Consider the following 12,951-nt stretch of genomic DNA (forward strand, 5'->3'; position numbering starts at 1 on the left):
CCTAGCCTTGCATCTGTATGAACTAATTCCAAGACTAAGAATTTAAAAATGTGTGTACTGCCAAGTTCAGTAGTATGTTTAGCCAGGGCATTGAGTGTGTTATTCTTATTGATGGCATATATGTGTTCCCTTATGCGCTCACGCAAAGATCTGGTAGTCATACCTACATAGAATTGAATAATATTCAGTGTATCTCAACCAACAATGCCAGGCTACATCCAAAGTGTCAGTTAGAAACAATGCACATGCTGCCCCTTATATCCAGTGGAACCCAAAAGAGCCTAAATATTTCCAATTTAAAAGTAATGGCCCTATATGATGGATAGTTAGTGTCCTAGTATCAATAACCTGTGTTCTTGAAAGTGCAAAAACATTCCCGACTATGCACATAAATAGACTAATCCTGTTGGTTCCTCACCATAATTGTTCAATGTCCTGACAAACCCAACCCGCTATTGTAAAAACCATAGGTCATTCATGATACACTGACCCCACAACGCAGACAAAAATCATGCAACCCTGTTGAACAATATAACATAAACCAACCTGATAGCATGAGTATAGCTCTCTTCTATGCCATATCAAAATGCAAATTACCAAAAATATGGAAACACATGTTGTAATAACACACATTTACAATATTCATGTAATACTTGTATGACTTTGTCTATAAAAGAACGGCCAAAAAAATTGAAAATGGCTCCCGTTCCATATTATATATACAAGACCGTTGTTACACAAATGTCTGCATGGAATACAAAATTTGAGTAATTCGATCTGAGCTAATAGCTCTCCCCTATGTTATACCCTAATCAAAGTAGCCCGTAGACCACCTACAAAGAATACAAAAAAACATATTGTGATATAACATCCATATGTACATAGCAATCCAATAATATTTTTGTATAATTGTGTCCATAAAGAAAATGCCAGGAGAGTCAAAATGGCCCCCGTTCCGTGGATTGTGAACAGGAACAACTGTTGAACAATTATCTCTCGTCGGAAACAAACTTCCGATAGTCCAGCCCGAGCTGAATGCTCAAAAAAATATATATTTTAGAAAAATAAAGTCCCAGTGTCAGTAATAACCTACAACTAAAAATGTATATGTAGATATCTTATCAAAAAACTGCGCTATAAAAAACAAAAAGCGCTCTTCAAAAATCCAGATACAGATAGTTCCCAACAGTACCTTGTAAAAAAGGACATATATTTACACAAGTTGTTACATCCAAGCTGGAAGATGAAAATGAATGTTGAGCAGTATTTCCCGAGGCTGCCGATCGTAGAATAAGGCCACAAACCAAGCCCACATCCGCAATTTACTGTCCTCACCTCGCAAAAATCTTTACAAACTGAATTTGGTCCAAGCCTTTCAACGACAAAACACCAAAACTGTAGGTAGAATTCAGGGAACCCTTCTTACATTTATAAACGAAAAAAGAGAAATCCAAGGGCAATATATAACTAGATAGAGAAGCATATACATCCAGGCGTCCCCAGCGTGAAGGAGAGAACTGCGACTGCAACCAAACCCAAAAGGTCACGCACGTAGGATCTGCTGCACGGTCCAAAATCGCAAACAACCAAAAACACCCAAAACGGACCAGCTGTGAGGATGTATATAATTTTATTGCTTCAAATCTTATCAGCAATGGTCAAAACCATGCTGAACAAGCAAACCGGTTTCGGCTAATATAAGCCTTTTTCAATGCCAAGTAATCAAAAAAGTAAAACATCACCATTGTGAGCCCTACTTATAGTCCCTCTCTTAAAGAGGTATTGCCCAAATTGGATTCAATATAGTAACTAGATGAGAAATTCAAACAATTCAAACAGCATATACCCATGATTCATCCCATACATCTGCTATGCCTTACTGATGTATTTGCTTATAGCTGAAGGGATTTTGTGTTTGTACAGTGTTCACACCATTTGGTACTAATTTTGATCACCTTTTTTGGGGGCACCTGACATCTGGGGCAAGAAAAATTGAAGAAAATGGCGTTGGTTGCAGTATATGTACCCCTGGCGCACTGACTTCAGGGATGAGGCGACAGCAACCGACGTCGGACCAAGACCTTGGAAATCCGGCCGACTGCGGGACCGCCTGACGACAGGATACAGGATAGCCACATAACACAAGCACTCAGGTCACTCCAAGGCAAGTACAAATATGACTCAGTCATTGTCCATGCTGGTGTGAATGACCTGAGACGTACCTCCCTGGACTTCATGAAAAAAGACATAGAGGAGCTCTCTGAGCATGTAGCCCAGGCTGGTATGACCCTGACCTTGAGTAGCATCTTACCCTCACCAAGAATGATGCCACAATATGAAGACAAGATGATCAGTTTCAACAACTGGCTTAAGTATTGGTGTCATTCAAAGGGGATCCAATGCCTGTCAGCTTGGGATGATATGCACGACAAGACACGATGCTTTGCTAGGGACGGCTTGCACCTGTCACCCCTGGGCTTTCGGATATTGGCAAAGGCTCTTGCTACCCCCATAGTGCCTTTTTTAGGCAAGGCTCAAAAGACAAACCCACCTCCATAGGTATCACAAGGGATAAGAAACTAAGAGTAATGCTACTCAACGCTAGAAGTCTAAACCTCAAGATGCACGCACTCGAAACTCTCCTTAGCATGGAGAACATCGATATCTGTGCAGTAACAGAAACCTGGTTCAGGACTCCCGAGAGCACCCCAGCACTACCAGGTTATACCTCATACCATGCTTTTCGGCCCCAAAACTTGGACCGCACCACAAAAGGAGGGGGAGTATCGATATTCATCAAAGATACCCACACCTCCAGGTTGGTGGCAAAGCACGAAGCATCAGAGACTATCCATGTGCAACTAACAGTGGGTAAAACTGCCTTCCAGTTTATAGCCTGCTACAGACCACCCTCCCAAACCCAGGAACCCCACTCGGCCTTCCTGAGAACACTGGAAAATATGAAGGTCTCTCCGAACACCATTATATTGGGTGACTTCAACTACCCAAACATAGATTGGGAGCATTACTCTAGCTCCAACACCCTAGCCCAAAGGTTCCTAGAATTCATAAACTCAAATGCTATGGAACAACTTGTTACCACTCCCACAAGAGGGGAAAACATACTGGACCTGATCATCACCAACATGGGGACTCTATGCTCCAGACCAGAAGTGTATCCCTCACTGGTAAGATCAGACCATAAACTGATCTCACTGGATAGTCACATCCCGACCCCACCCCCTGCCCAGAAAACCACAGTGAAAAACTTCTCTAAAGCAAATTTCACACTCCTCAAAACCGAGGTGGAATCCTTCAAAGCCCCCGGCCTGTGGAAAATACGCCCAGACCGCAGAATCCTTTATAAATGCATTCTATGAACACCTTCAGGAATGCATGGACCATGCAATCCCAAATAAAACCAAGACCCAATCCTCCAAAGGCAGACGACCTGTCTGGTGGACCCCAGCCATAAACAAACTATACAATAGAAGGAGGAAGCTACTACATGATAGAGCAAAATCCCAAAAAGGGAAGGCATCTCTGATCAGTATTAGCAAAAAACTAAGGGCACTCATAAAATCGTCAAAGGCCAGCTTCGAGAGAAAAATTGCACAGGACACTAAAGATAATCACAAGGCTTTCTTTAGTTATGTTAGGAACCTGGGTGGGAATTCCCAGATATGCTCAGAATTAGTCCAAAATGACAAAAAATACACTGATCCCACAGACATTGCCAACATCCTAGCTGACAGGTTCAGCGCAAACTTCTCCCCCCCTCCCCACCAAAAGGGCAAATATCTATCCCAGCAGAGTGCTGCCCCCCCCGACATCTCAGATGCTCAGGTGAGAGCCGCCCTCTCCAAAGCAAAAAACACAGCATCAATGGGACCAGACGGTGTCCCAGGCTGCGTCCTAAATGAACTCCAAGAAGAGCTAAACCCAAACATAAAACTACTGTTCAATCTCAGCCTTACTACAGGATATGTACCCAAAGAGTGGCGTACAGCAACAGTGGTCCCTCTCCACAAAGGTGGTGCCTCAACGGACCCTGGAAGCTATCGCCCCATAAGCCTGACTAGCTTGGTCTGCAAAGCTATGGAAAGGATCATCATGGACCTCATAAATAAAGATATTGGGGACCTACAGACACTGGATCCTACCCAGTTTGGCTTTGTTAAGGGCAGATCCTGCCTCTTAAACCTGGTTGACTTCTTTGAAACCGTCACCAAGGCCATTGACGAAGGGAAGGTGGTCCACACAGCCTATCTGGACCTCGCAAAAGCCTTCGATACAATACCCCACTCAGGCATTATAGATAAGCTCACCAGCTTAAATATAAACCCCTATGTCACTAGATGGGTTGCAAACTGGCTCAAGGACAGAACCCACATGGTTAGAATTGCTGGAGCCATGTCAGACTCCAAACCAGTTACAAGTGGCATCCCACAAGGCTCAGTCCTGGGACCTCTCTTGTTTGGTATATATTTTTCGGAGGTACAGGCCAACACGGAAGGACTGCGGCTGACCAAGTTCGCAGATGACTGCAAACTGGGCACCATAATCGACTCTCCAGCCGACACAAGCATCCTCCAAAAGGGCCTCATAGAAACAGACAACTGGTGCCAGAGCCATGGCCTCAAGCTAAACGCCAAAAAGTGTATAGTCATCCCCTTTGGCAAAAACAAAGTGCCCACAAATTACCACATAGGTGGTAATCCATTAAGTACAGAAGAACTCATTAGGGACCTGGGGACCCAAGTTGATAGCAATCTCTCATTTGACAACCACGTGACCAAAGTGGTTAGAAAAACATTTTATATAGCCCACCTAATCATGAAGGGATTCACATCTAGATTAGGAGAGGTCATCGTGCCTCTTTACTCATCCCTCATCAGGCCCATAATCGAGTACAATGCCCCTTTTGGGATGTACCTTACCAAACACCTGCAGCAACTGGAAAGACCCCAAAAGTACCTCACCAAGAGGATCAAAGGGCTCAAACAGATGCCATATGCTGCCCGGTTAAAGAAACTCCAGCTCTACTCAGTGGCATACCGCCTGCTCAGAGGTGACCTGTGCCTGACGTATAAGGCCATGTCCAACCCGGAATTAAGGGACATGCTGCACCTCAAAAACTCCAAATCCCATCGAGCTACACGCCGAGAGACTTGAACCTCAGCACTGAAATAAATAGGACATGCTGGAGGGACAGATTCATAACCCAGAGGCTCCCTTCACTATGGAATAAAATCCCAGTCCAGGTTAGGCAGAGTCCCTCATTGACTCTCTTCAAGAGGAATCTTGATGAGTGGATGGGAGATCATAGGTTTACCCCGGGTATCACTTCTGTGTCACTGTTAGACAGAGGCACAGTATACTAACCTCGAAAAAGGGCATAGCAAAATTAATTTAAAATGGGTGGCGAAAGCCAAACATACTCTGGCTAGGCTTATAAATGCCCTAGGGCAGATAGCCTAGTATGAACCTATGAACCTATGATAACCCTAGCAGGGTGAACACTCGAACATCTACATTTATGGTAGGTATAAAACTGTACTTTCAGCTCCCTCTTGCCTATTTTCTGTACTGTTGCTTGCAGTCGTCCCTATTGGCAAAATCTCATTTCCCCATTCTTGTGTCAGCTTAGTTCATGGAATGCGTTCCACTACTTGTTCTCCTTAAGGATCTGTATCCAAAATGCCACTGTCTCTATTTCTTGAACCCCCCCCCCCGCTTCATCATCACTTTCCAGTTTGAATTATAACCTTCTGCTTGTGTTACGCATATAAGCCTTAACTGTGTATCTGTGAGTTATCCCTTCAAATCAGGTATTTCTAAACCACCTTGTTCTATTGAAAGGATTGACTTCTCCTACTTAACTCTTCCCCTCCAAGGTAAATCCCTTCAATTCTTTATTAATTATTGTCCACAACTTCTCCTCCATTTGATAAAAGTATTACTGACCCACATATAAAATTAAAGGGACTAAAAATGTTTCCATTGCTTGTATCGTATCCATAAACAAGAGCTTCCTGTTTTTCAGTTTTTTTTTTTAATCTTTAGTTTACTCTCTTCTCACATATCCTTACAGAAGCCTTTTTAATGCATAATCCTAAGTTTTTCATTTTTATCATAGCCCATAAATATGGGTATTGCTGAACCAGTCTGTGTATGCTGGTATGTAATTTACAGCTATAGCATTTGTTTTATGTTCTTAATTGTATACCCTGAAAAGACTTGAAACTGTCTCAAAATGTTACACAATACAGAGATGTATTTTTCTGGATTTATCAAGTACAAAATAATAATATCTGCTTGGTTCTTCTGTTCAAACACAACTTACAGAGAGGAACCCACCCACTTTTAATTCTTGCCTCCTATCCTTCATATATCCTCAAAATTAACATTATTATTGTATCTGGGAATGCAAATGTTTCCTTTGTCATAGTCATAAAATTCCTGGTTACTCTGCTGGATGCTTACTGTGCATCAAGACCCACCAACACTAGTGGTATTTTCTTACATTCTGCTTCTCTCTCTGCATCATCTTTGTTCTAGTAATGTTGTCAAATGTTTGACTCCCCCCTCCACAAACCACATTGATCTGTCTCTCTATTGAAATGTTGGCACTCAAAATGCAGAGTGCTAAAAAGGTGTAAAAAAATAAAGTCGTAAAAGACAGGAGATGAGTGAATCTCAAAAATCTCTCTTCTCCTTAAAACTGTTTTGCAGGGGAGGGGGCAAGCCCCCCCACACTCCCCGAACTTGTATATACCAATTCCAAGATTGCCATACCTCACAGAAAAGGGAATATTCCAAGAATAGCAGTATATGTAAGTCTGATCTTTTGGCCATTCTCTCTCTGTATTTTGGGAGTTACTGTAGTAGGTCCTGACATTTCATATGGTTACCCCTTAATTCATATCTATCAATTCTGGCAAAACCTTTGTCATTCTTTTAGTTAGTATATATGCATAAACACTTTGTAATCCGGGTTTAAAATTGAAATGGTGCTTTATGAAGCTGAGTCTAATGGGTCTTTACCATCCTTAGGTCATATAACCACCACAGCTTTCTTCCAAGATGTTGGTGCTTCCCTTCCCTTAAAAATGCTGTTAAACAAAATCTTCCAGATCGTTATCAATGTCTCCCCCCCCCAACTTCCAAACATCTACAGGAATACCATCTGTTACAGGACACTTTCCTGAAGATTGATTAAACATCACCATTTTTATGTCACCCCCTTCTAGCTTGACAGTTAGTTATTGAGCCACATCTATGTTTAATTTTGCTTGCTTTTATACAGATGTTGTTAAATTTTTCAAAACATCTCTAAAAACTCTACAAGATCTCTGGTTATTTTTCTTGTTGTAGACTCCCTAAGTTTGGAAACATCCCTTTCTACTCTCTGCTGCCTAAGCCATTGTGGTAAAAGTTTTTGTGCACTGAAGTTATTATCAAAGAGTAGTTGCTTAACAGCAATCTTTCTAAAGTTATGCATACCAGGTACTTTCTTATTTTCGATTTAGCATTCTGCATTTGTATCTCTTCTTGTTCTATGAGATTCCCCTTATTCTGCAATACTTTAACCTTTGTCAGCCCATGTAAGTAATTCCTATTATTTCTTAACCATATCTATTTTTCTTTTATTTCTGCCTTGCTTTTAAGCTGCATTTTCATTTTATTTCACTCACTAGCTATAACTTTTGAAGATATTTATATCTTCCCTAATAACTGTCGAATAATTTCCTCTACCCATTCCTTAAATTATTCTCCTTTAAACAGGCAGGTGGGAAAGCACATGTGTCTTATTTTTACTTCATTACCCTGCATTTTTTATCTTAGTATTCACTTGTGCATGATCTGAAATAGTTACTGGATGTGTGTTGAAGCTTTCAATTAAATGCAAGTGTTCATGCAGAATATAATTTATATCTAGTACACCAGTTACTCTACCTTGAGGAATAACATGTAAGTTATGTCCAAGTTCCTACTACTGAACTCACATCTTCCATACCAAATATTTTCATAAATTTCTTCAGAAATCTACCCTCTTTTGTTGTATTTTCCCATCAAGGTCCACCAATACATTCTGACTATTGCAAATTAACTTCCAGTCTCCACCTATAAGTAATATTCCCTGTTAAAAACAGATTATTTCTCCATATTTTTCTTAAACCTCCATAATAGCATTTTTGGTGGAATATAAATACACACCAGCATAGTCTTCCTTCCTTGTCATTGGCATCTTTCTACCACATATCTAACAGTATTGTCTTTTTCCCTTCTTCTATAGTTATTGGAACTCCTCTAGCAATTAGTATAGTTACTCCACTTTTCCTTTGCCCCTGATAGTCTGATAAATATCCTTTCTTTGAAAAATTCACATGCTCATTTCTTTTCAAATGAGTCTCCTGCAGCATTGTTATTTGCACTCTGCAATTCTTCATATAAGTAAATACTTCTTCCTTTTTGTCTGTACTTGTAAGGTCATGTGGATAGTTTCCATTATGATAAAAGGCTATTATTCCCATTTGTTATACTTGACAGTTTTTTGAATGTGTATTTCAAACTTTTGTTTTACATGCACACTCGAATGGTTGTTTTTTTCTCATCTCCATTTGAGCCTGTGTCACATTTTCACGACTTTTTGTTTTATTGAAAACCCCCTGTTAACTTAAAATAAACTCACAAAGCTATGTACATCTTCAAAAAATGAAGTTTACCCCCCAATAGAAACAATTGCCTCAAATTTGACAGCTGCACCCACAGGCATTTCCTAACTTAAAATTAAGGTTAACCATGATAAAGTGATGGTACAGTCTGTGGTCCCACTTACACTGATTGCTGGTTTGTTCTTTTTGTGTCTCTGTTCCCCTTCCAAATGTAAGAAACAGCTTGTATGTGTTCAGGAAACATTAAATGGTTATCTTTAAATAAAACTAAATTGTACACTGTTCTATTAAATGCAATGCAGTATTAAGGCTGCTGGCACTTATTCACCTCCCATAATTTCAGGCTTTATTTTTCACTGAACTGGTAGCCATTTTAACTGTAAATTTTGCATTTCACTCAGCAAAGAATGCTCATAATTCTCAGGATTAATTGCTTGCAGCTGCAGACATTTCATAGTTATGGAAGAGTACTCAGCAATGAGTCTTTGTAAATTTCACCCAGAACAGAATGTTCAGTTGCCCTCAGCTGCAAACTTCTTGATAACCATTAAATCTTCGCTAATGAAAAAACAAGGTAATATTTTTTCAAATATAAGAATCTCAGCATTTTTATGGCTTTCATCATTTTGTCTGTTTTTAAAGCCTTCTTGCTTACAAAAACACAAACCATTTTTCACACTTTGGAAAGTGTACAAATCAGACATTTATTCAGAGTACTTTTATTCAACCAGATTTGAGGTTTTAAATGACATCAACAAATTCCTTTCTTGGAGCTTGCTTAATGAGATAATTGTGTAAATATGAAAAGTGATGTTTATTTATATAATTAGCAGTATAAATAACACTGAACATCTCTCAAGATAAGCAGTATATACGGGACAAATATTGTTGACATTTTTCTCAATATTATCATGTTTTAATTGATGATATGCAATAGTTTGTAATTCACCTGGTTTTGGAAATACTGTTGATGAATGGGAATGTTGCATATCTTCATAATTGTTAACAAATAACGAAAAATATTTCCAGTCTGATGTAATATATACAAATGGTGATAATGTGTTTTTCTGTCACCAAGATATTTCATACCATTCCTTTCAATAACATAAATAGCTTTCTCAGTTATGAAAATATGAATGTAAATATGAACATATAAAGAACAAGTGATAGAGATTAGTCTCTATCGCAGAGCATCCTAAATTAATAGCTTTATTATCAGTATGTTACCTAACACCTTGCTCTTTCTTTAAGTGACTTAAAGTGAGTTAGATAAGGGAGTGTCTTCCAGGACTATTCAGGACAAGGAAGTCTGTCACAAAAACAGTCAGAACACCATAAGAAGCTACAGGTGTTAAATATAAGTGTAGAAAAATGTGCTATAAGCATGAACATGTTAATGGCGGGATCATGCAGATTTCTTCATGTCAGAATTTGGAGGCACTAAGACAGATTCCATTTCCTCCACATAAATAGTTCCCATTTTCCCTGTCACTACTTCCCTTGTCCTGTAGCCTGTGCTTCAAACATTTTTTGCTGATTACATGGTGGTTATACACATAATACATCTCAGATTTTATGGCATCAGGTTTTCTCCATGTCTTGATGATTTGCTATTTTATTCCCTGTTGGTTGACTTAGCCTGTGAAGTCCAAGCTAGACTCCAGCCAGTCATGTAGTCCATGGTACTGATCCTGGATGCATATCAAGAAGATGTCTTTTTATATTTGGATAATCGGCAACATATTATGAAAGCAAAAAGAAATGAGAAGAGCAGAATAATTTTTTTTTCTGTAACTTTGGAGAAGATGGCAGCAGTTGTTGCAGTAATGCCACAGACACAGTTTTGCAGTAATGCCACAGACACAGTTTTTATGGGATACTAGCTGTTCAGTGTTTGAATGCTAACATTTAAGTATATGCAGGCTGCAGTCCTCTTCACTGTTCTGAGCAGGATATCTGGGCTGTGTGATGAAGGTCTGTATTGGTGGGGCACTGAAGGTGTTTAATCACCAGCACATTCTCCCACATAGTGAAGTTTTTCCTGCAGTTTGAATGCATATTCAGCTGTCCCAGACGTAGTGACCACAGGGACACACATCCCAAGGAAATAGACAGTAGATAAGGGGTCCATATTAGATAATCGAACCTTTAGGTAATTGAATACCTAAAGCTTGACACCTAAACAGCGAAAGCTGTAAACCACGGATGGACACTTCTGCAAATTTATTCATAGGGAAAAAATTCACTTGGCTGAAAAAAAAAAACAAAAAACTTTCAAACCCTAATCGAGTAGGGGGCTTCACTCACCACACCCCTCCATGTGGGGGGCCGTGCCTCCCACACCCCCCCAACTAAATATACCAACTCTGAGATCGCTCTACAGTGGAGAAAAAGGCAGATTTCCAAAAATGGTCAAGCAAATTTTTTCCCTATGAAAAAATTTGCAGAAGTGACTATTCGTGGTTTACAGCTTTCGCTGTTTAGGGGTTGAGCTTTAGGTACTCAATTACCTAAAGCTTCAACTATATGATATAGGTGCTAGACAAGCAACCCTATCCCCTTTAGTATGATAGTCAAGAGACAGTTGTATATGTTCTGCAACATTTCAACAATGATCTCATAAAATGTGTCATGGAAATCTTTTCCAGTATTATGTCAAAAATTCTCCCCACTGTTTCCACTTTCCTGTTAAGTGTGGATGGCAAAACCTTGACATCCTTTATTTCGGTTTGGACTTCTCTAGGGAAATGACTCATTTCCTGTTCAATTTCAGTTTGGAGATCCCAGTTTAATGCTTGATAATCTTAACTGTCCATAATTCCATCCAGCCTAACAGCATGGCTTTATGCCCGGTCATGGAAAAATCATTTCTTGTTGTCTGTAAATTCATGTAGATGAATTAGTGAAATGAAAGCCATAACAGACTAATAATTCTTTTTGGATTACCCCAGAAGCAGGCTGTTCCTTGAGGCCATTCAACCTTACCTTGTAAAATTAATTTTTGTTACCAGTCTTTAAAAGCTTGTCCATCTACTTATCTGTCCTCTAGAGATATCTAGTAGGTAACGTGATGCAGATCTGTAATTGCAGTCTTTTCTTTAGAAAAGCAGATATATTAAGGGAGGTTTTTTAACACACTGTTACTTTGCAGTCGGAGGTGAAAGATAATGTTACTAACCAGATGACTAGAACATTGCTTTGTTTTTGGTTAGAATAATGTCAGAGTTCCTTGCCACGCCTAGAAGGAACATAATCAGCAAAGATGGTAACTGGACATTATTTGTGATGCTTCCTCTTGGTCCGCGATTCACACAATTACAAGGCAGTGGAAGGTGAAGCTTACTTCTTCAGGAAGTATCTTTTTTAAGGCTATTTTACAAAGAATACAATTCTAGAACCAATCGAGTCACAGATCTTTGTCCCTTTTCTTTAACACTCAGTATTTGCCTTATCTGTATGTCTGCTGCAGGAGTCCTTAACATAAGATAATGCATTTATTTGAAGTATTCACAGCAACAGTAGATATTTGAGAGATGTTTTTGCAGCTGATCATATCTCCTTTTCTCTCAATTATCTGCTTTTTCATTGGCTCCTAAATATCGTTATCTGGTGTCAGTAAGTAGAAGACTGATTTTTTTGCTATTTATGACAGTATTCACTTTGAAATGTTTTTCCAGTTTGGCTAATTAACAAGATGCAGGGACCACCTCTTCTGGTTGAAATAGTCACACTGAGTGAATGTCTACCTGAGGCAGTTCTAGGCGTTCGTTCATTTATTTATTTCAGTTTGATGACCGGGGAGGTCCACTGGGCTCAGGAGCCCATTTTCAGTGGAGTCCCGGGGAGAAAAGCTCCACATTACATACATATAAATATTGAAATTTAACAGATTAAAGTTACGATTCAAAGACGCAGCTACATTGAGATAAATTAAAATTAATATTAAGGATGCAGGTACATTATAAATCAGAGACTTGAACTGGTACATTACTTAATTAGCATTTGAGTCATATGTTGACATGAATTTTACAATGTGATAGAAAAAAAAACAAAACAAAAAAAAAATCTACAAGTAAATCCAAAAAACGGAATGGAGTCCACTGGCAAGTATATACCAACGCAGAATGGTAAAAACAATCCTTTATTAGAATAAAAACGATTATCTGCATTCACCAACGTAAAATAATAAGAGCTTTCATCTCCAGTTATACAATTCAGGAGACTTTATCAAACAAGAACTGAACATTAAAATAGAGTTTAAATACTAAAAACA

General features: G+C 39.2%; 1 protein-coding gene across 1 annotated transcript in view; it reads left to right on the forward strand.

Moving 5' to 3' along the window:
• Positions 1–12,951, forward strand: part of FYN (FYN proto-oncogene, Src family tyrosine kinase) — a 1,397,726-nt gene that overhangs the window by 1,049,750 nt on the left and 335,025 nt on the right. The window lies entirely within an intron of this gene.

Source organism: Protopterus annectens, chromosome 2.part0, assembly GCF_019279795.1.
Source record: "Protopterus annectens isolate FY-2018-M chromosome 2.part0, PAN1.0, whole genome shotgun sequence".
NCBI lineage: Eukaryota > Metazoa > Chordata > Ceratodontiformes > Protopteridae > Protopterus > Protopterus annectens.